Raw genomic sequence first — 25,185 nt, forward strand, 5'->3', positions numbered from 1 at the left:
ACTTTTCAAGTGCTGGAAAGTTTCCTAGTGTCAGTACTATTCTTTCTGGCTTTTTCTTCAGTTTGTCTAAGTGAAATTGCAATAAAAGTTGCTGAACTCCACAGAGGTCAAGTTCATCAGGGGATTTTTTAAAAAATTATCTTTATTGTTGAAAGTATTAAAGATGTCAGCTTTTCCCCCCCTATTGACCCCTTCCAGCTTGCTCCCACCCCTCCCCAAGGCCTTCACTGCACTGCACTATTGTCTGTACATGCATTAGACAATATATGCATATAAGTTCTTTGGTTAATCTCTTCCCTCCAACCACCCCCCACTCTGAAATTCATCAGTCTGTTCTATGCTTCAAAGTCTCTGGATCTATTTTGTTCATTAGGTTCCACATATGAGTGAGATCATGTGATACTTGTCTTTCTCTGACTGGTGTTTTTCCCTTAGCATAATACTCTCCAGGTCCTTCCATGCTCTATCAAATGGTAAGGGATCCTTCTTTTTTACAGCTGCATAGTATTCCATGGGGAAATGTACCACAGCCTTTTTATCCACTCATCTGCTAATGGGAACTTGGGTTGTGGTATCTTTCTGATGATTAGTGACTTGGAGCATTTTTTCATATGTCTCTTGGCCATCTGTATGTCCTCTTTGGAGAAGTGTCTAGTTCCTATGCCCAATTTTAATTTGGACTGTTTGTCTTTCTTTTGTTAAGTCGTGTCAGTTCTTTATATATTTGGAAATTAACCTCTTATCACATGTATCATTGGCAAATGTATTCTCCCATGTAGTGGGATCCCTTTTCATTTTGTTGATTGTTTCTTTTGCTGTGCAGAAGCTTTTTATTTTGATGTAGTCCCATTTGTTTATTTCTTACCTTTGTTTCCCTTGCCCTAGGAGATGTATCAGCAAGCAGATTGCTGCGAGATATGTCTGAGATTTTGCTGCCTTTGATTTATTCTAGGACTTTCATTCTTTAACAATTTGCATTTAAGTCTTTTAACCATTTTGAATGCAGAACTACTATATTTATTTTTGTGCCTGGTGTAAGTTGGTGGTCTAGTTTCATTACCCTCTGAGCTGTGAACTTTAAATGGTTAGGGAAACTTTTGTAAATACAATGAATTTTACCTGAGGTTAATTTTTGCTAATTTGATGAAATATTTGTTAACTTTTAAAATCTTTTTTACCTGAACTACATTTTCAGGTAACTACTTTCTGAGCATAATTTAGTAGTTTATATGGCTTACTATTTTCTTTGTCATAATTTGTTTCAAAATTATACTGGAGTCATATTTTTAGAGTTCCAAAATGGTAGCAGAGAATCTATATTCATCTCACTAATTCCCATTATAATTTTAAATCCTCCCCCCCCTTTTTTTATTGTGGCAAAAACAAATACATTGAGAACAAACATTCTAATAATTTTTTAAGATTCATTACAGTATTGCTAACTAAAAGCAATGTTGTACAGCGAATCTCTAGAACTTTTTCATCTTGTATGACTGATACCTTATTTCTATTTTTCCCTTCCTTCAGCCCCTGGCAATCACCTTTTTGGTTAATCAGTTTGACTACTTTAGGTACCTTATATGACTGGGATCATGCAGTGTTTATTTATCGTTCTGTGACTGATTTATTTCACTTATCATAATGTCTTCAGGTTTCATCCATGCTATAGTATAGGATAGGATTTACCTCTCTTTTTAATGGCTGGTCTTGAAAGATTCCAATCTTGGATGAAATAAAATTCTTCATATATTCTGTGATATTCCCATGTAGGAGAAAAGCACAAACCCATCATGCTTAGAGGGCCATCATGGCTACATGGAAATTTATTTAGTTTTATTTACCTAATTAATTAATTTAATTTCTTTAGACAAGAGGAGCAGGTTACGGTTTACCTCTTTTTTACAGTAGTTCTGCATTCATCTTCATTGATGCTACTTTACTGACGTAATATTCCCATTCATTTCTATGTTAGGCCTAAAGCAATGTTGCAGACAAAGCTTTCTATTGGGGCAAAGGAATACAAACCCACTCGGAGTTGCTCAGGTTAAAAGGGAGTGAGAGTTATTGTAAAGAGGCAGAAGAATGAGGTGTTGAGATACAGTAAATTTCAAGTGAAATGGAACCAGAAATAATTAAGTCGAGAGCTAAGATGGATCTTATCCCTCAAGGGTCTCAGGGATTCTCTCATCTCTCCCCTTTTCTCCTGGAGTCTGCTGTATTATTCCCTCTCTTCAACAGCTTTCTGTCTGTATGTCTCATGAGTTTGCATGTGGCTCAATCATAGCTGTTTATTGTACACGACCCATGTGATTCACTAATTCAAAATTATAAAACAAGAATGGGTTGGCCCAATCAATCCTTTGTCACCACATTATAGGTCTCAGGCAAGCTGCTGGATGGGACCCACTGGGAAACTTCTGATCAAATCATATTGCGGGTCAATGGGCAACTGAAGTTGTGGGTTACATGTGGACACCGTGGGCCTCCTACAGAAACTCTGGACATCAAATGTAAGTAAGACATCGCAATCCTGCTGATCCTAGATGTTTGATATTTTTAATGGTACTAAATAAAATCAAATGCATCTTTGAATTTCTTATTAGAAGGGCAAATGGCTATAATTATAGCCATAAACTTTCATTATAAGAGTTAAATATGGTGGAGGTTGATACTGATACTGTAGTATGATGCCAATGTGGACATGACCAGGAGATTTATGATATATTTCTATGTTAGTGTTTTCATTATTTGACCCACAGAACAATTTCATGTATGCTAATTTACTTTATTTGACTATATTGGATATTAGTATAATTCCTTACCAAAGTCTACTGTTTATTTTGTTTCCATTAGTTAACCACATTTTTGATCAGTTCCTTCTTGTATGCAGGACATATTTCTAATCAGTTTGAGGAAAAACAGAAGGAAAGACCCGTAATCCTTCCTTTAAGAATCATTTGTTTTGCTGAGAAAGGATTAAAAACATGCTTGGAAAAAACTAGATGGAAGATTGTCTTAGATTACATGAGATTAATATAGATTAAACAAAATATAATTTAGTGTTGTGGGAATATGAGATTATTGCAGTTAGGTTTTTCTTCAAAGTTCAAAAAGAAAGTAAAATGTGAAAAAATAAATAAATACAATGTATGTAGAACTCAGAGAAACGGGGACCGAATTCTATTATTCTCACTGACAAATAGACCAAGGTGTTATGCTTCTGTGATATCGTGGACTTTGGGAGAATTTAATTGGCTAGAATATTTGGAAAAAACTGGAAAAGTGAACAAATACTTCACTTTGAAAATTTGACTTCTGGGATCTGGAAAGATTGAGTCATCTTCCTCAAACATACTCATAAGTGTTCCTTCTCTGCTTTTTATGGACATTACAATGTCAATTGTAGAGGAGATGATGTATTTTTATCATCATTTTTTAAAAATATATTTTATTGAGTTTTTTACAGAGAGGAAGGGAGACGGATAGAGAGTTAGAAACATCGATGAGAAAGAAACATCGATTAGCTGCCTCCTACACACCCCGCAACTTGGGATGTGCCCGCAACTAAGGTACATGCCCTTGACCGGAATCGAACCTGGGACCCTTAATTCCGCAGGCCGGCGCTCTATCCACTGAGCCAAACCAGTTAGGGCTTATCATCATTTTAATGGGGGTTTTCCAGTGTCTTGATGTATATATTTAGATTCTGTGTGAGAATAGTAGTGATTGAAGAAAGATGTATTAATTATATATTGCCAAGTAATAAATTACCCCCAAACTGAAGATGAACAATAAACCTTTAGTAGCTAAGAGTTTCTGTTGGTAAGTAATTTGGGAGTAGCTGTGCTAAGGCTTCTGGCTCAGGTTTTTTTCTGAGGTTGTATTCATGATGTTGGCTGGTCCACAGTCATCTGAAGGCCTGACTGAGGCTGGTAGATTTGTTTCCAAGATGGCTCACTCATGTAGCTATTGGCGGGAGGTGTCAATTACTTGCTGGCTGTTGCTAGGAGTGCTCAGTTTCTGGTTGGGTATTGCCAGGAGGCCTTGGTTCCTTGTTGAATGTTTTTAAAAGGTGTAATTCCTCATCTGAGGGGCTGCTTGAGTATATTCATGACATGGCAACTGGCTTTCTCAGAGTAGATGACCCAAGAGAGCCAAGTGGAAGTCACAATGTCTTTTAAAACCTAGCTTTAAAAGTTGCATCCTGCAATTTATTCAATACTCTTTGGGTTACACAGGTCACTTGTGTTCGGTGTGGAAGGAACTACACAAACACCCACATCCTGGGAGGTGGGGGCCCCCTGGAAGACTGGCTAGCATAATAGCCCTTGCAAAAACAAAGCCAGCAAACTGCAGACTCAGACTGAAAATACTCTCTCAGAAAGAAGCCCAGTATAGGACCAGGTCTTGTTTTATGAGAGGCCTGCTGGAAACATGCTTCCCTCCACTTTTGAAGACAGAAAGCAGGGGTGGGCCAGAAAGAATTTTTGCTTTCTTTCCCAAGAATATTTTCTACTATAGTAGTATTACTTGTTGGTGGAGACAAATATTTTCAAACTTTATTGAGTTTTGTACCTCTATAGTAAAAATGTATAGCATATATGTTCTTCATAAATGTATATTTATTTATACATTATATACCTAACATAGTCAATGCATATACTAAATATTACCGACTCTTTTCTTATTTTTGTTGATAAAAATTAATATAAAAAGAAGTTTTACTATTTTCTCAAATACCTTAATGAGTACTTTTTATACCACACACCTAGACCACTTGTCTACATGATGATTAGATGAAAGTAATTGTTTCACTTAATGAAAACATGAAGGGAAAGAAGCAGTGTGTGATAGAGAATTCAAACAATAGTGGTCAAAATGTCCACCCCATCGGAAGATAAGCAAGGCGTGACTTATTCCAATGGACTTTCTTTTTTACTTACCAATGACAAATCTCTCCATATCTACCTCTCCTTTGTGGTTTTAGTACCTGGATAGCATATTTGACAGCCAGTATTTCTAGCAAATCTATAGATAGGATTAATTCTTCCTCTAGTCTTTCCCATGGTACAAAGGGAGAAATCTCATATGTAAATTGGGTGATGTCCTAAATAGATTAAAGATTGTAGAACAATAAGTGTCAATCCCAAAGTTACTAGGTTTGATAGCTATTTGGAAAAATTGCAATATCCCACTTCTATCTCAGTGTATATCTATTGCCTGACCTGTGGGCATCAGAGGAAGAAGAAAAAAGGAAAACAATATCTTTAATAATTATCTCTTCCTCTGGTCAACCCAGGATTAAGAACAGAAAAGTAAGAGAGAATCAGTTGAACATGGACTTTGTTTTTACAAACTTATGCTCTTCCTGTGACTAAAAAACCCCAGTGGAATGCAGAAATTACTAAACAGCTCCAAAGTAAATTTTTTTCATTGTGTTCATTTAAGTGTGCTTTTTATAGATATGGCCCCTTGTGGTAAAAACTCTTCTGCATTTTAGAAATCAGACAACAGCATTAGCCTTTGTCTGAATGTTAGCATATCTTCCTATGCGGCACACACAAATGCTATTTCTTTATTGAATAGTCGTGGTTAATGCACTTTAAATAACCGCATGTGTTTGCAAAAAGCCCTAAATGGGTAAATCCACATTCAACTACAATTACTTGGTGTATAATTTTACTTTAAGCCCCCCTCCTCCCGATTTATGAAATATAACTTAACCAGGATGGCAAATTTTCTTGGCAAAGTAAAAATATCAAGGAGAGCTTAGTGCCTTATTTTTGTTTCCCTCCTCTAAATACAAAAATTCAGGAAGAATACCAGCTTGCATCCCTGTTCAGCTTAAGGCAACTTTCTCTTCTAATGTCTAAAGATGGCTATTGATTTTAATGTGCAACTTTCTCATTATACTTTTGTAAACTGGAAAAATGTGTTGTGTTGGAAATGGTGATGTCTGTAAAATATAAAGAGGACTTTATATTTTAAAATGCTGTAAGTATTAGGGGGAGAACCAGTGGTATGGACTCATTATAGATTTCACTTTCCAAAGAAAACTACTTTTTTTTCTGGATGAGGAAAATGTTATCTTAGTTTTAGAAATTTAGAGAAGAAATATGCTGAAATGATCATAAGAAAACTTCTTGGAGAAGTGGATGGGTAATGTGTCACTCTGCTTCCTTAATTTTTCATAATAACCTGATTATTAATCTTATGATGAGGAAAAAATGTAGAATTGAAAACAATTAGGAGTTCGGTAGTTCATGATGGTACCTATATAATGTAAAAAGCATCACATATTTTAAAATTGAGGTAACTGGGTTTTGGAGTCCCAACACAGAATTTGAAAGCTAAATAAGGCAAGTATTAGTTTAGGCTTTAGGAGTGAATACTTTCTGTCTTTGACAATTGTAGGCAAATTTCAGGATTTGTTCATGCACGGCCAGACTATAAATGGATTATAGTTACTCCCCTGAGTAGTTTTGTTTTCAGATAAATTTAGAAAAAAAAATCCTCGATCTCTTCCTGAATGCACATCAGTAAAGCTGGGAATCTTTCCAACAGAGCGTAGAGGGATTTATCCAGAGCCTGAACTTCTGTTACACTAGGAATGTTAGATAAGTACATGGGCTAAGAACATCACTGTCAGTGCCTTTACTAGTCTCTATAGTAAATTCTGCATTTATAGGCTACATGTGAGAACTTTATGACCTCAGGTCAGAGAAGAGGGTTGAATTCATCTCCTGCATAGATAACAAATGATTTGAAAATAACTGGACTAGCAATTCCTTATACAATTGGGAGGCCCTAAATATTACAGTCTTCAAAGACAATCAGGAAAGAAAAAAATAACAGACCAACAATATATAAGAAGAATCTAAATAAATTTGAATGGCTAAAACTTGAAAAAAAAAACAAGGAGGATATACTTTATGTTAGCTACATATTAATGAATGTTAAAAATAGTAAGATATTAAGTAAGAAAGGAAAGAAGGAAGAAAAAGAAAACAACAATTATGAAAGTCAATTTAAAGCTTAAAGTTTACAGTTTGGTTCAAAGACACATACTCATATAGTATTAGTCTGTATTAATGGGTCCTACTTTTGCACCATATGACAGCATTTTTAAAATATTGAAAAGGGATGTTACTGTAAGAGTTTGGTCATAATAATGAAACTTAACTCTAGACTTGGTAAGTACGGTAAATACAGAAAACAATGTTTTCTAGTCTTAAAGACTTAGTGTAGCTAATGCAAAACTAAACCCAAAAATAATGATATGATTACCACCACCACCACCACAAAAAAGCTGAATTTCCTGGGACTGCAGCTTGAGAGATCTTTTGTAAAGACTATTTTGAAAATGTCTGTGGGTGCTTCTACTGTGATGTCCATTTGCTCTAAATTGTTCAATATGTACTGTGTATCCTATATAATAAGAGAGGAATATGCTAATTATCCATTACACCATAATGTCACAACCAATCTTCAAGTGGTGGAGAGCTACAGGAGGGCGGGGCAGTGAACTACGAGCAGCGGAGAGCTACCAGTGGTGGTGTGCCGGTGGCCAGCTGAGGCAAGCAGCAGCGAGCTATTCGTGCACAGTAGAGCAAGAATAATTCTTGTTCTCATCCTATAACTGAGAATATAGTTCAGAAGATGAAAAGTATGGTAAAGCAAAGGACTTGTATGCATGCATATAAGCATAACCAATGGACATAAGACACTGGGGGATAGGGGAGGCTAGGGGACTGTCTAGGGCGGAGGGAAAAATGGACACATATGTAATACCCTTTGTGATACTTTAAGCAATAAAAAAAAAGTATGGTAAAGAACATATTTTAGGCTCTTGTTGGGATTCTGTCAACTTTAATACTAAAAAGAGCTAGCATTTCTGTAGTAGTTCCTCTGGGCCTGGTATTACCATAAGCTTGTAAGTGTGTAAACTCTTAACATATAATCCATATAACAACTGTGGAGTCAATACTGTTATTATCCTTATCCTGCAGGTGAGGAAATCAAAGTCGCCCAGAATTTGAATCCAAACCATCTGATTCCAGAGTCAGTAGCACCATTTTCTACTTAGTTTGTTGTGTTCCAGTTTCAGGAGCTGTTTTGGTTTTCTCTTTCTCTCCTCAAATGAGTCATGCTATTTCCCCCCTTAGGGTGTCCATTCTTATTCAATTAATTACTTTTCCTATCTTCACCGAAGCCAGATCTGCTCATTTTCAGATAGGATTTTAAATGACTTTTTTTTTTTTTTTCAGAGAAGCACTCTTAGTACTCTGGACTTCACCTTCATGCCACTTAACATGATTGTAATAAATAATCTTGGCCTTGGTCATATAACTTCTGTATTGTTGCCTGTAATGTTAATTCTTGAGGGAGCGATTGACTTTGGTCACCTTAGCATTCCAGTTCAACGTTTTGAACCAAGTGGGTGTTTAGTAAATAGCTGTTGAATGAATGAATGAATGGAATGGAATGGAGGAAGACTGCATTTCTGTTCTTAATTGAGAGCATAAAGTCCAGAAAATATATATATATATATATATATATACACACACACACATACATACATATATACACACACACACACATACACACACATATAATCTCAAAGCATATGTTTACAGTCAATGAAATAGAAGCTGGCACATTTTTAAAGCATAATTAAGTATTTTTTTGCATGACATTTTTGCTCTTCTCTGGTAAACTTAAAAGCTTACACATACCCCTGTCTTTATTCTCTTATGGTTAAAAAAAATTTAAAAATTCAAACCATAGACCAGCTTCATTAATAAGCTTTACATTTCGTATGAATCAAACTGGTTGGAAACTTAGTGATTTTCCATTCATTGGTTAAATTCTCTGTGAATATTTCCTTTCATAATGAAACTATTTCAACTTAATGAAGTGTTAGTTACTGGAACAAAAATTATAGCCTCAAACGAATTAATGGTTCCACCAAATTGTGCCGGCTCTAACCACAGTGCTATTGGTGGTTGAGGGGCCCAGGGAGGTTGTAAACAGGCCAAAAGCTGGGGGAGGGACACTTAGCATTCCCAGGAGTCCCAGTGCCGTGGAACACGAAGTTAAGATAGATTTTAAAGTTGAAACAAAGCAAACCAAAATGAAACAAACAAACAAAAAAAAAGAGATTTTTATTTCACAAGACCTTAAACTAACTATTTGTACAAAACCAAAAATTCTTGGCAAGTTTATTAGCATTAAAACCTATTTGATCTCAGTACCATAGGGTTTCAGATGGAAAAATATCTCCATTCAGACTTTGGTAAGTGGACTATCTTTAGGAAAAAACATCCAAATCCATAGCATTCCTTTACTTTCTATTAGAATTGGTTCTTATTAATTTTTTTCTGGTGAAGGGAGTAATAACTGCACTTCTGGATATTGATATGCTAGCAAAATAGCACACATTTTGTTTTCTTATATCAATGAAAAATAAGAAACTGTGTTCGTACCTGCATGAAAAAAATCTGTGATTTTATGTAGGAAATTAAGAAATCAGGGTTTGCTGAAGAGTGTCTACAATAAAAAAATAAAGGAAATTTTAGTTTTTTAGTTATAAAAATTGAGTTAGGTTAGAACCTAAACAGATTTATAAATCTTCTTGTCATGAATTTGAACTTACTTATCATAGAATGAAACATTTGTTTACAGTTTGCTAAACACAGGTGAGATTATGTAAATAAGGATAGAGTGTTGCAGGTAGAAATAACTTGTGACAATATCATTTAAATATTTGATTTCGGTTCCAGTGATAATAAAAGGAATATTGTCATTTTGCTTTATAAGCCTTTCTAAATAGAGCAAATACTATGAATAGTATGTTAGAGTCGAAAATGTTACGTTATTATTAATGATCCAAATATACTTCAATAAATTGAATGCTTTCTTAATGATATATTCATTACATTTCCAGATTTAAAATTAATTTTGGTTCTCTTTCTATTCTAGAATTCTATGATACGTACAAATTTCAGGCTTTTTTTAGAAAAAAGAAATGTTGTTTATGAACATGGGCTAGATCTTATGTTCTCAGGACAAATTCTAGCCTATTCTTAAAACGGACATTGAATAAATACTTTAGAGTATAAATATTTATAATAAATATTTATAATAAATATTTTTCCTCTTTATGTAAATTCAGCTCTCTTTTAGTTAATAGGAAACATTTCTTAGACTTATTGATAAAATTTCCGTGTGCTCATATCTTGAAAGTGTGTAAAAACTGTTAACCAGATATGGGATAGTTAATATGGCACCTGTATCTGTCAGCCTGGAGATCATGCCATACAGTTTTTATCATTACTAATGACTATATTATCAGATAGATAATGATACTTTTAGATGGTCAATTCATACTTTTATTTTTAATTTAATCATGTTGACTTGGACTTGACTTTTTTAAAACTTACCTCCATTTTATAACTCAATTTTATTTTGAATTGAAAGAGAAATCAAGACATTTCTTTTTATTACAGTTGAACATTGGTCTTTTCTGTACTAGCATACTAATAGTGTATTATCAAATTATAATGGTAGTTCTATCTGCTATTTGATACTTTATATAGAAAGTAGTCCTCCTGTAATTATCTTCATTTTTTTCTATTTTGTTTCTGGTATCTTTTAACATTTGTATTAAAAAATAGTTATGGAATTTGGGTCTGTATTTATATCTAAGTGTATAAAGCTTATCTGTGATTTTTTTGTAGGATGATCATATATCTCAATTTGTTTGGGGATAGTCCCACTTTATATTTGTTATTCAACATAATTATTAATAACTAGAGGCCTGGTGCACAGAAATTGTGCACTGGGGGAGGTCCCTCAGTCCAGCCTGTGCCCTCTTGCAGTCTGGGACCCCTCAGGGGATGTCCACCTGCTGGCTTGTGGCTGGATGGCGTTCTGCTGCTGCATTGCCTGCTGCTTGAGCTTCAGCAGCTGCTACACATGCACAGGCTGGGCCACCATGGTCTGTCCTGCAAACACCATTGAGTGGGTGAGTCAAGCGCAGAGACAGGCTCACCCTGAGTTCTCTGTGCTTCCCTGAGTCACTGAGTTGTTCAGACTGACTGCCTTCTATAGAGAACAGCACCAGGATCGGGCCTAAGCTGGCAGTTGGACATCCCTCTTGCATTCTGGGACCCCTTAGGGGATGTAGCAGTGTGCCAAGTGGCAGGCAGCCAGGGAGGAGCCCATATAAGGGCTGGGCACTGCGCTGTTCATGCTCACCCTGGCCTGCTGGGCCTGCTGCCGCTGCTCACTAGTGCTGCCGTGGAGTCAGGAGAGACTCCTGATGTGGCAGCTGCGCTCACCAGCCATGATCCTGGCTTCTGGCTGAGCAGCGCTCCCCCTGTGGGAGCACACTGACCATGAGGGGGCAGCTCCTGCATTGAACATCTGCCCCCTGGTGGTCATTGCGTGTTCTCTTTTACTCTTAAAAGTGCCCCAACTTGGACAATAAATATAATCATCTTAATGTTACTATCTGAAACAAAATGTCCAGGATTTTTCAAATAGTTTCATATGGTAAACTTGCCAATTGATATTTTAATTTCCCTAACAACTTTTTTTCACCACAGAAGCTGATGCTTCGTTTTTACTTTTCACGATGTATTTGCCTTATTTTAAAAAGAAAAATATTTTTTAACAATAGTAATTCCATATCTTTGATCTCCAATCTTTGAAATGCTCTTTGGGTATTAACTCACATATTAAATGAATGAATGAATGACATGAAACAAGACTGAATTTCTGTGCTTAAATGAGAGCATAAAGTACAATATATAACATATATATTCTAATAAAACAAAATATAGGTTTGCATTCAATTTTAATGAAATAGAAGCGGACACATTTTTAAAACATAATTATTTTTGTATAGCATTTTTGCTCTTCTCTGGTGAGTTTAAAAGCTTATAAGTACACTCTATTTTTATTCTGTTCTGATTAAGAAATTTTAAAAATTCAAATTAGTTTTCACTAATTAAATCACTTGATCGTATGCTATCAAGACATGAGAGGGAATTGAGGGGTTGGGCCTGAGGAAAGGAGGATGTAGGGTTACTGAAGAATAGGTTTTTTGAAGCCACCATCCCTCCACCTTTGTTTCTCAAGATTCACTACCTTAAAGAGCTATCATTTACTTTCCATCATTCAGGGAGAGTGGAAACATTAACACACATTGTTAGTTTACTGAAATAAAATATTTTTCTTTGGAGAGAGCCAAATAAATTCAATATGTATATGTCCTAGGTCAGTCACACTTCATAATACACTTTCACCCAGATTTTTTATTAAAAAGAATGTTCAGTTATAGATTTGAGGATGAGGGTTAAGGAATAAGTATTGAGGAACTATATGGAGTAGTATAATAAATTATTACTATGGAAGCCCCAAATGTGAATTATCAGGAAGAGAAAATGAAGGCTAGAATAGAGTAATAGAGCCCGGATTTGGCCCAGAAGAAATGCCTCAGACAGGGTTACTATGGTAGACCAGTACAGCTAGAAGAAATTTATGGTTTGTTTATAATAGTTTTTTTCATGTATGTGGAATTCAATGGGCACTTTGATAAAATGCAAAATAAATAAAATTAGACATAAGGTAAATTTTGAAAACAGAAAGACTGAATCGTCACAAATGGAGTATAATTATAAGGAAAGGAATGAGTAAAAGTGTTATAGCAATGTGGACTCCACACCTTAATTCTGAGAGGAAGTGGAAGAGACAGAGATCACTGGAGCCCAGTTGGGAATATGAGTGTAAGGCTTTTGGCTATCTCTGAAGGTGTCAACCACATGAAGCCCTTTAATAAATTCCATTGTAGCAAAATCTCATAAGGGCATACATTTTCTGTCCTTTATACATGGCTGGCTGAACCTGGAAGAAACACTTGGCAAATATAAAGCTTTAATGTGCAAAAATTTTAAAAAGAACAATAAAAACCTTCTTTCAAAGCATTTTCCATCCCCTTGATGTCCCTCTGCCAAGAAAAAGTTCTAGCCTTGGGCGATTTCACCCTGCGTATTAAAGCTTTGGCAAGGATTACTGTCAAAGAGATTGAGTGGGTGTTCTTTTGGAATTGAAATTATGAATGTGTCCTAGATGTCAGAGGTCACCTTTCTGTCTATTGAAAATGTTCTAAGATCCTAAATACCAAGAAACATGTAGCAGGCAAAGGTGGAAAAATAAGTAGATGGATGTGGAGAAGGCCTGGGGAATTTAAAGAATACCACTTCTTGTCTCCTCTAGCATGTATGACTTGATAGGAAGTCATAAATACTTGTCAGGAAGGTAAAAATATTGGGATCTAACATGAAGTTCAGACCAAAGTTGCCTTGTCTATTATTTGAGTGGACCTGTCTATAAACCACATTCTTTGTATCTACATTCTAAACCAGAAAATTTTCTGCTCACGTTCTGAACAGAGAACGTTTTTTTTTGCCTACATACCAGACTATTTTTTCAGTTTTCTTCTTTCTTGTGTTATATTATCTGAGAAGAGAGTCAATCTTCTGCTTTCAATACAGTTTGACCTTAAAAAAATAATTGTTCAAGTAATGGAGATGGGCTAGTCAAAAAGAATATCTACCCCAGGATGAGAAAATTTCTATGGTTAATCTATGGTATAGAGCTAAAAAATACATATGAATATACATATATAAATATATTAGTACATATACAAGTATTATATATATATATATATATACTAGTAGCCCTGCACACAAATCTGTGGACCAGTATCTGCGGGGCCTGGCCACTCCGCACACGCTGTGCAGAGGCTCTCTGTGGCCCAGAGGCCCATCCGTGGCTTGGTGCAGAACACTTGCATCATCGCTGGGGCGACGATGCAAGTGTTCCCCCCACTCCCCGGCCGCTCCATGCCTGCTGCCCAGAGGTCCTCCGCAGCTGGGGTGGAACACTTGCCTTGTCGCCATGGTGACGAAGTAAGCATTCTGCCAGGCTGCTCACACTGCCCACTCTCAGCAGCTGCCCCCTGGGACTGGGGGACTCCGGCGGGGCTGAGAGGACTGGGCAACGCCATCTTTGTGACAGAGTGATGGTTAATTTGCATATTACTCTTTTATTAGATAGGATATGGTATTTTATATATAAAATAAGTATTTTTACACACACACAGATATATATCCTATATAATAAAAGCCTAATATGCTAAGTGTCTGGTCGTCTGGTCGTCCATTCAACCAATCAAAGTGTAATATCCTAATGATATGCTAAGGCCGCTCTGACAGTAATCCTTGCAGGTCACTGACGATGTGCACTGACCACCAGCGGGAGACGCTCTGACTGGTAGGTTAGCTTGCAGCTGTGGTTCAGCCAATTGGGACTGAGTGAGATGGGCCAAATATGCCCTGGAGCCCTCCTGCGGTTCCTCCCCGGCTGGCCAACCTCCCGCATCCCTCCACGGCTCTGATTATGCACTGGTGGGGTCCCTTGGCCTGGCCTGTGCCCTCACAATTCAAGACCTTTCAGGGAATGTCAGAGAGACAGTTTTATTCTGCAGGCCAGGCTGAGGGAACCCCCTCCCCCCCCCGGTGCACGAATTCGTGCACAGGCCTCTAGTATATATATATCAGGTAAAAATAATGGCATTTTTGTTGAAGAGGAATTGAGGACGTATAATTCTTACTGCTCAACCACGTTTTTGCCTGGAGGCAACCTAGGGGCAACTTGGCTGAATATTAAACCTCAGCAGAATATAGTTTTAAAAAAAATAAGGTTGCTGGACAAATCATACAATTCTTTCAACCTAAAATGCTATTACTAGAATCATTTAAAAGCAAAACAATTACAAAGTCTTTGTATGACTATGCAGAGACTAATTATTACCAGGATTTGTCTCTTATCTTTTTAGTGATGGACCAATGTTAACCTGGTTTTAGCTTGTCCATGGCTCCCCAGGATAGAGACTACATTTCTTAGTCTCCCAAGTGCCTGTGTGTGGTTATTTGACTAAGTTTTCCTAATTTGTAACCTCCTAAATAATAAAGAAGTCTGAATGATTTTGCACAGAAAGTGAAACTTATTATAAAAGAAATAAAGTGCCACTCTAGCAGCAAAAAAGATCAACTAATGTCAAAAGATCACTTGAGAAATATTGAAATAATCAGTAAAGTATTGAGATAAAGAAGGTGCAGTAGGTCTTGGTCATTAGAGAAAAGAAGAAGTTTTGAATAGGAACTCAAGTTCAACTTGGACAAGCATTGTTGATAATTGACCATATGGAATGAAGGAAGAGTTTGTATCAAAGCATTTGATATTTTGAGCTCGTGAGACCAAATGAATGGTGGTGTTGAAGAAAGAGTAAAGTTTGAGTTACTCCAGTTTTCTGAGTAAGATCTCAATAAATTCCAATCTGGAAAAAGTATATATGCTTAGATTTTATGAGGATAAGCCAAGCAACATCTCAGTTGGAATAGCTCTAATAGGTAAAAATAATGGCTATTTCTGGTAGTTAACATAATTGTGGCTTTCTTGCATTTATTTAAAAACTAGGTATAATTCTAAGTTGCTACATATCCCATAAAGATTGAATTTTCTTGAGGCACATACCTGCTTCCAAGGGAATATCCACTTAGCTTTGATCTAAGGCTTAGTGTTTTATCTTCTATCTCTTCCTAGATGTAGAAACATCCCCAAAAGTTGGCATTGAAAGCTACCCAGAGGCAAGAGGAGCTAGCTTTCTGTCTCTTGCTTTTTCTTTTTGCATTTAAATGAAGATTATACTAAATTTCATAGTATTTCCAGATTTTATTCATGATCTAAACTTTAATCAATCAAACATTTTAATTTACATTTACTTTTACAAAGATTTGCTACTTTAAAGTATCATTTCATCTATATCATTTCATAGATTCTAGATTCTATAAGAACTAAAATCAGCTGTGGTGATTTGTCAACTGCCTTAAAGTTTTACCTTTTCTCAGTGAGATGTTAAAACAAAATATTGGGCAAATTCATTAAAATTGATTCAAAAAATTTTTGAAACTTGTTCTTGAAATGTGGCACTGGATTATAGTATAATCCTCAATGTGATGGTTCTCTGAAAAATGTTGTCTTTAATTCCGTACATCCTCTGGCTATAACCACAGTATGTTTGCTCTGTTACTTAGGGACAAAGATGTACACATTCTAAATACAATTTTAAAAGAATTATCTGTGCACAAGAATAAAAAGGAAAGGACCTGGGGCTTGGATGAGTAAGCTCTGAATGAGTCAGCAATATGATGTGATTGTGGAAATAGCCTACCTGGTTTAATGTAGAGAAAATAAGATACCATACAAAAGGTTGTGAGGTAATCTTTTAATTTTATTTTTTAATATTTAAAAAGAGGTGTGAACGTGGAAACTTACACTTAAAAGAATGAAAGCGATTATACAAAGAATAACCAATGTGATTGATTTGTGGGCTTAGGAAAGAACAAGGGATGTTTTGATTATGGTCTTCATGTATGCTAATATATTAAATCAAGGAGGTTTGCTGAACAGTTACTCCCTATAATTCTGGACAACAAAATACAATAAATTGTAGTAAAAATAAAGGAAGAAAGATTGGAATTAGGCACAAGGAGACATTTTTTTTTAATGTGAAGGTGATGGAATTCAGTACCAAGGGAAATAGCAGATGTTGAGATTACATTTATTAGCTGCTCAACAAATCTTTCCCTTTTCTCACATCTCTTCCCTTTCTGTGGTCTCCAAGAACCTAGATTTTTGTTCTGGTTGATTCAGATTCACTAGTCTGAAGGATCGAGCCAGATGATCTTCTCAAACATCTACCTCTTTTCTGCCCCTGTCTCTTTAAGTCTCCGTGTTTCCACAGAAAGTGGTTGACTGTTTGGGTGAAAATGAACACAAACTGGAATGATGTGTCCTTGCAGGAAGGGTCTCTGAGGAAGCTTGGAAACTTTTTCTCTTGGACATTTTTAAAAATATCTTTTTATTGATTTCAGAGAGGAATGGAGAATGAGAGATAAAAACATCAATGATGAGAGAGAATCATTGATTGGCTGCCTCCTGCACGCCCCACGCTGAGGATGGAGCCTGCAACCTGGGCATGTGCCCTGACTGGGAATTGAACCATGACCTCCTGGTTCCCAGGTTGACACCCAACCCCTGAGCTCTGATGCCGGGCATCTCTTGGACATTTTTTAAGTCTCCAGTAGACTATGGCAAACAATTAGAATCAAGGGGACCAAACTAGGATAAATTAGATTGGAATAGCTAATCAACTTAGCAACTATAAAACCTCTAAATTAAGATCACTACATTGTCCCGTCTTGTTGAAGCAAAACTTGTCTAGAGGAAGTCTCAATTCTGACTCATTTCTGAGAAACAGAATACTTACCTTTACATTTATTTGTTTTATTTAATTTAATTTTTTAAATATATTTTATGGATTTTTTACGGAGAGGAAGGGAGAGAGATAGAGAGCTAGAAACATCGATGAGAGAGAAACATCGATCAGCTGCCTCCTTTACAGACCTGAGTCACCACCTGCATTCGTGAAGGCCCCTGGAACCTAAAGGGTCCATCTTTAAGCTTCCTTCTTTTGAGCGGGGCTCCTGCTATTCTGCCTTCTCATAAGACCATTAAGACACCAAGAGAAGTTTATATCTGGGAGTGACATTTCCTGAGCTGTAACTCTCATAGAAGTGTTCTCTCTGGGTCAGTTTACAATTTAGCATCTAATATTGCTTTATCACCGGCAGAGAATGCATATGTAAAATTGAAAGCACCCACTGGGGATGTGCCCGCAACCCAGGTACATGCCCTTGACCGGAATCAAACCTGGGACCCTTCAGTCCGCAGGCCGACGCTCTATCCACTGAGCCAAACCGGTTTCGGTTGGTTTATTTAGTTTTAGATATGCACAGCGATCTTTAAAAATATATTTTTTTATACAAATGCTGCATAGGATTGAGGGTCTATTCACAGAGGTCTCTCTGACACCCTCCCAGTCTTCCAAAGATAGTCCTGGAGTATCTTATTTGCAGACACAGTTGTAACGTCAATATGCCACTTTTCCACTGAGGAAGGAAAACGCTTTCTAAATGGGTATTTTTGACCATCAGAAAAACTTTAGGGTTTTTGACAATTTGGAGAGACAAGCTGAATATAAAGGAGGCAATAATGAAATCCAGAGATTTAGGATTAAATCCTGGAATGTTTTTCTTTTCTCAGTGAAAGATCTGCTGGCCTCAAGTAAACTGTTTTTGACGATGTGAATTCATTAATCTTTTGAGAATTTGTTTTATTTTGTTTTTTGTTTTGTTTTATTTTGTTGGTTTTTTTACTAGATGGAAAAACCAGAGGAAGACATTAACCGATTTGAGAGATCGAAAATACTGATTTGTATTTCCTTCTGTTTCTAAAATGTACATTTTGGGGGGAAAAAGAAAATATTAGAACACATAAATGAAATAAAAACACACAGACAGATTTATAGGGGCCTTCAACCTTTAGTTCCCGTCTTTTTAGCAGCATGTTCCTCACACGGAGACACGCATACGGCCATGGTAATGTCTGTGGCACGAGGCAAAGTAAGATTTGTGAGGTCGTCAGGGAAGATAACATTTTCTAGGTTGTGCTTTCCATGTGACTCTGGGACCCTTTGTGTATTGCTTAAAAAAAAAAAAAAAGAAATATCACTGTTCAAAGTCCTCAGGCGATTTCAGAATTTGAAGTTATTGATTCTCAATTTATTTTCTCCTTGGCTATTGTGCTTTGTGCTGAATAGACTAGACTCTTAACAATCTTGTTCCATTGTGGTTTCTGAAGCTCGGAACCTCTGCCTCACGGAGTTTCTTCTACAGCTCAGGCCTCCTCCACTCTCCTTCCTCTTATTGCTTCTTGCCAAGCTTTGGGCATGAGATAAATTAGGACATGTAAAAGGTTTGACACTTTGGATCTCTTTTTGGATTTAGCTCAGCATGCTGTAATGAACACTTACAATGAAAGTTTCCTTTACGGACCTGAGTCACCACCTGCATTCTTGAAGGCCCCTGGAACCTAAAGGGTCCATCTTTAAGCTTCCTTCTTTTGAGCGGGGCTCCTGCTATTCTGCCTTCTCACAAGACCATTAAGACACCAAGAGAAGTTTATATCTGGGAGTGACATTTCCTGAGCTGTAACTCTCATAGAAGTGTTCTCTCTGGGTCAGTTTACAATTTAGCATCTAATATTGCTTTATCACCGGCAGAGAATGCATATGTAAAATTGAAAGCACCTAAAATATCAAAATTCAAGATTAAATGACTTATTTCTGGCCCACCTGTCTGCCTTCCTTCTTGTACAATGTCTCTCCCTTTTCCCTCTATCTACCCTCTCTCCTACCCTCCCTCTCTCCCTCCCTCTCCACCCCTTCCTTCCTTCCTCCCTCCCTCCCTAGCCAGACTTAGAATATATTGCAAGACTGTTAATTAGACATCTGCAATAGTGGTGGCTTTATGAAGTACTGCCCTCCTTATGGCTGGTTCCTTCCTTCCTTCCTTCCTTCCTTCCTTCCTTCCTTCCTTCCTTCCTTCCATGTCCATTCTGAGAAAATTCATTTATAAAAAATTAGCATTATCTTACTTTCATTTCATCTTTTCTCTACTTAAAATGACTACACCACTGTTCAAATATAAAAAAGGGACATGAGGCACACTGGTATTTTTATGCTTTATTACAATGGTGCATTAAATGCTTGGGTGAATCAGATTGGGGCAGGCAGAAAGTCCTAGAATTCAGATCTGCCAGTTTTTAAGAGAGATTTGTGAGACTTACGCCTTAGCAATGAGATGCAAAAGAGGAAATTAAACTGACCTGAGGTTTATAAGAAAGAAAGATTTATCAGTACACCTTCATTTCTCCTCACTTAATATATTTCTAATTTCCAGGGTGATAATATAACCCTTGACTTTGTTTTTAAATACTGATCATAAGGCTGTCACTTGTGTTCATGGTTCATGACAGTCTTGGGAAGAGCCATTTCTTCTGTTTTCTATACCAGTAAGAAAACAACTGAGACTCGGTTTGGTTAAGTAACTTGTCCAAGATCACTCATTTAACAAGTGAAAGAACTAGGATTCTAATTCAGGTACCATGGACGTGGATCCTTATATTACCCCTATGTATTTCCCCCGACTTTTGTTCTTATTGTACGAGCCACAGATAACTAAACATTTACATAAAAGCTGGCTTAGAAATGAAGGGAAACAAATGCTGGTGAGAATGTAAAGTAGCACACACTCATGGGCTGCTAGGAAAGCAAAATGGCACAGCCACTTTGGAAGAGACTATTGGCAGTCTTTGCAGAGCTAAACATAGGCTTATTATACAGCGTAGCAGTTGCACTCTTAGGTATTTACCCAACTGGAGTTGAAAATTATTCCACACAAAAACCTGTACATGAACGTTGAAGGTGGCTTTGTTTATCACTGCCCAGATTGGAAGCAACCAAGATGTTCATCACTTAGGTGAATGTTTAAACAAACTGCAGGAGGTCCAAACAATGGAATATTGTTTTCAGTGATATAAAGAAATGAGCTACTAGGTCATGAAAAGACATGGCCAATCTTGAATGCATGTTGCTAAGTGAAAGAATTCAGCCTGAAAAGACTAAATTTTGTGCGACTTAACTGTCACTCTGGAAAAGACAAAACTATGGAGACAATAAAATTGTCAGTGGCTGCCAAGAGTTGAGGTAGGAAGATGGGATGGAGGAATAATAAAAGGCACACGGGGTTTTTAGGCCATTAAACTCTTCTGTGTGATACTGTCATGGTGGGTACATGACATTATCCATTTCTCATAGTCGATACAACTACACACCATAAAGAATGGACTCTAATGTACCCTATGGACTTTATTAGTTAATAACAATGTATCAATAATAGTTCATCAATTGCAATGAAGGTACCACACTAATGAATGATGTTCATAATAGGATAAACTGTATGTGGGAAGATAGGGTGTATACGGGGGACTCTGTACTTTAAGTGTAATTTTTCTATAAAGATAAAACATCTCTAAAAGTAAAAATAGAATAAAAAAGGAACTATTTAGCTTATAATGAATAACCTAGCAGCAGCTTGGTCCAAAGCTGACATATATTATCAGCATCCAGATTCTCTGTATACTTGGCTCTAAATTTCTTAGTGTTGACTTTATTCCTAAGCAGATTAGTAGTATTTTCTCAAGACAACAGAGCGATTGCCTTTATTTCCTTGGGTTATTCCTTTCTCACTGATAAGGATGTGGAAAAGAAATTCGATTTCCTGATGACTCACATAGAATCCTCAGAACAGAGTTTCATCGGCTTTGGCGGGCTTGGCATAGTCATGTGACTACCTCTGACCCCACAACTGTAGCTGGAGGGTGAGTTTTTTTTTTGGTTTTTTTTTTTTAAGAATGAAAGCAAGGATTATCTCATTAGGTGAACACAAATTACTTCCATCCAAACTACACAATTTCACTAATAAAAGGAGAGGAAAGGAAAATGCATGCTGGGAAGACACCCAAAAAGTGTTTTCTGCAGTATCTAGGTAAGTGATATAGATTTTCTGTACGCTAGCTTAAGCAGTTTGTATACATATTTTGCTTCAAGTGTGAAACTTCCATATCAAAAAATGTTTCCTCTATCAGTTTAATGATGTTTGGAATTTAATAATTGCATTTATGTTATTTCTATTTATTCAATCAACACACATAAATGAAGTGACTAGAATGCTCAACTGTTTAGAATAAAATGACAAATAAGACACAAATTAAGACATAGTCCTTGGCCTCAAGTGGCTTAAAGTCTAAGATGAGAAACTTACAGACACAGATATGTACAGAGACTGCCAGAGAGGAGCTTGCGCTAGAGCTGTTTTGAAGGATCATCAGAATTTCACCAGGTGGGCCAATGGTGGAGCTTACTCCAGCCACATAAAAACAAAATAGAACACAAAATGAACAAAAACCTGAACAAAACATGGTAGCAAAAAACATTGTGAAGTGTTTGAAAGTAGCTAGCCATTGAGTAAGATGTAATAATGGTAAAGGAAGAGATAAGGTCTGAAAATTTGATAAAACTGCTGAGTGGGGAATCTTTTGAGGCAGAGTAAGAAGATTTTAATTTTTTTTTTTTAAAGAAGGCCACATGCCCTTGAATCTGACTCAGATGATCAGCAACATCTTCTTTAAAAAAAAAATTATAATCTTTTTACTCCCTTGCCTCAAAAGGTTCCCCACTGAGTTGGATTCCAGGGGCACCAGGCTATGGAGAAAGCGAGTTTGTTTCAGAAGCTGTTGTAGGACTCCTGATGAGAACCTGTCCATCAGAGTGTGATCTGAGGCAGTAGCAGTGGTCATGGAAGAGGGGACTGACTGAAGATTTTTTGCTCAGTTAAGTACACATTGCCCCGCAGCTATAATGCATGGAAGTCCCTTACAGTTCATTGTGAATTTATATCAGACTCTATGCAGAGTGTAAGTTACCTTGGAGAAAATAAAGGGAGTCACGAGGACTTCGGGAACCTATTGTTGACAAAGAGTGGTACATGCATTTTAGGGAAATTTTCATAAGTAATAATGTAGCCATAGAAAAGGTCAACTTCTTCCATGCCACAGTTCTTTTTAAAAAATATATGTTTTTTATTGATTTTTAGAGAGAGAGGAAGGGAGAGGGAGAGAGAGAGAGCCCACAACCTGGGCATGTGCCCTGACCGGGAATCGAACTGATGACCTCTTGGTGCATGGGACGATGCTCAACAACTGAGCCACACCGGCTGGTGCCACAGTTTTTCTTGCAATGACCCAACATAATGGGACATCAAGAATGTAATACGTCTAGGTGTTGTGAAGATAATTAGAGCAAATATTAATTTGAGTGACAAAAAAACCAACTGTCAAGCACAGACCATAAAGCCATTATGATTGGGTGAATCTATTTGAAGTATAGTGTATGTTTCTCTAAGTATGCCCCTAAATGTAAATATGGCCCCAAATGGAGTTTAAAAATCGGTACTAATTCATGTCACCAAGATAAACCATAAACCAGACGGTAAATATGTATACTGATTATGAATGGTATAGTCCCGTGGTTGGCAAACTGCGGCTCATGAGCTACATGCGGCTCTTTGGCCCCTTGAGTGTGGCTCTTCCTAAGCCTTAGGAGTACCCTAATTAAGTTAATAACAATGTACCTACCTATATAGTTTAAGTTTAAAAAATTTGGCTCTTAAAAGAAATTTCAATCGTTGTACTGTTGATATTTGGCTCTGTTGACTAAATGAGTTTGCCGACCACTGGTGTAGTCCAATTATGATATTTATTAAAACAAGTTATCATCAAAGACATTTTGAGGAGAATAAAACTATATCTTTGTTAAAGAACTATACCTGTAAATTACTGTTGGTTAGTATTTTCTGATGGAGGCAGCAGACAAAATGTTGCCTATAATTCCAAAGGAATGGTACTCCTAAACTCTCTAAATCACCACTTGCAGTTTAGATGAGCAATGCTAACTTTACTAGAATGGTAAACAGTTATTGTATAGAATGTTCATCTGGTAAGTCACCGAGGCTCTGTGCCTTATATTTGGAATATTATGGAAGACTAGGGGAACAAAAGTGTTTATTTCTCTTACTGATCATGAATTGGAAAAGAATGGGAACAGTTGGAGAACAGCCCATCTCCAGCCACCATCTGCTTGTTATAGCATAACTGTATGTTGTCATTTCTTCCTCTTTTTTTATTACTGTTATTAACACACTATAAAAAATACATTTAAATAGCATTAAGTTTGCAACAGAAACCATCAAAATGGAGTCACTCAATCTTTAACTTGTTCTGTGGAAATTGCTTTATTCTTCATTTTAAACATGGTTCGGAGCCATGCAGTATCCTGCTGTTCAGTTACAGTAAAAACAGGTGCCCAGGAGAGGTCATTACCAACCTTGCTTTTCGTGCTTTGTTTTGATTCAGAGTCTTTGTTCACTTATTGTGTACTCCAATTGGTGTCAGATTAATATATGCAAGGATGTCTTAGAGTAGAATTGATCACATTTATGAGAGTTCATGCTTTTGTAGAAGAAATGACAATATGACAAACAATATAATGCAATTAAAGTTTTTAAAAATGGATAAACATTTATTAATTCTATTATGAGAAGGGATATTGTAGTCACCTTATTTTACACCACACCTGAGATTTTACCTTCTATTATTTATATTATATATTATGACCAAATAATGTAATCAAACTAGTGCAGGGGTCCTCAAACTTTTTAAACAGGGGGCCAGTTCACTGTCCCTCAGACCATTGGAGGGCCGGACTATAGTTTAAAAAAAAATATGAACAAATTCCTATACACACTGCACATATCTTATTTTGAAGTAAAAAAACAAAACGGGAACAAATACAACATTTGTATTGGCATATGGCCCGCGGGCCGTAGTTTGAGGACCCCTGAACGAATGAGTATAAATTTTTATTAACATATTCATGTGCTCTTAGCGGTTTCCGTAGTGTAGTGGTTATCACGTTCGCCTCACACATATTCATGTGCTCTTAAGATATTTGAACTTTTTTCAAAATAAAAATAGCTTTATAAAATGATATTTTCAATGTAACTATTGTGAGTAAAAACCATTAATGTTCTCTACCACAAGATAATTGTTAGTGTGATGATCCGTATAGACATCTGTTGTGTGTACATATACATTTTTACAGAAAAGGGATTATACTAAGATATGCTTCACTGAGAAAGAGTAAATCTCACTTTATGTCATGAATAGGTTCTTGGAACTGTAGTGAAATGACCTATAACCAAACCAATTTCACCACAGGCTAATTGATATATACAGGAGTTACATTCCTATGGCATCTCGTTGACATTATAATGAAACAAAATTGATCAAATTATTTGAGATCCAGTTGTATTTTATAAAGTGTGTATGTGTGTGTGTGGGCGGGGGTGAGTATAATATACATACATATGGACCAGTGATTTGAATATTCTTTTATGGAGGGATGCCTTTGAGTTCCCACGCTCCTGGCAAGCCACAGAAGGTTGAGAGGACTGATTAATAGACAAGTTCATCAGCTGAGGGCCAGTCAAGAAAGCAGAAAACATTTTAAAGTATTTCAAACAGAGGGAATTTAGT

This window comes from Myotis davidii, unplaced genomic scaffold, assembly GCF_000327345.1.
Source record: "Myotis davidii unplaced genomic scaffold, ASM32734v1 scaffold374, whole genome shotgun sequence".
In the NCBI taxonomy this organism is placed as follows: Eukaryota; Metazoa; Chordata; class Mammalia; order Chiroptera; family Vespertilionidae; genus Myotis; species Myotis davidii.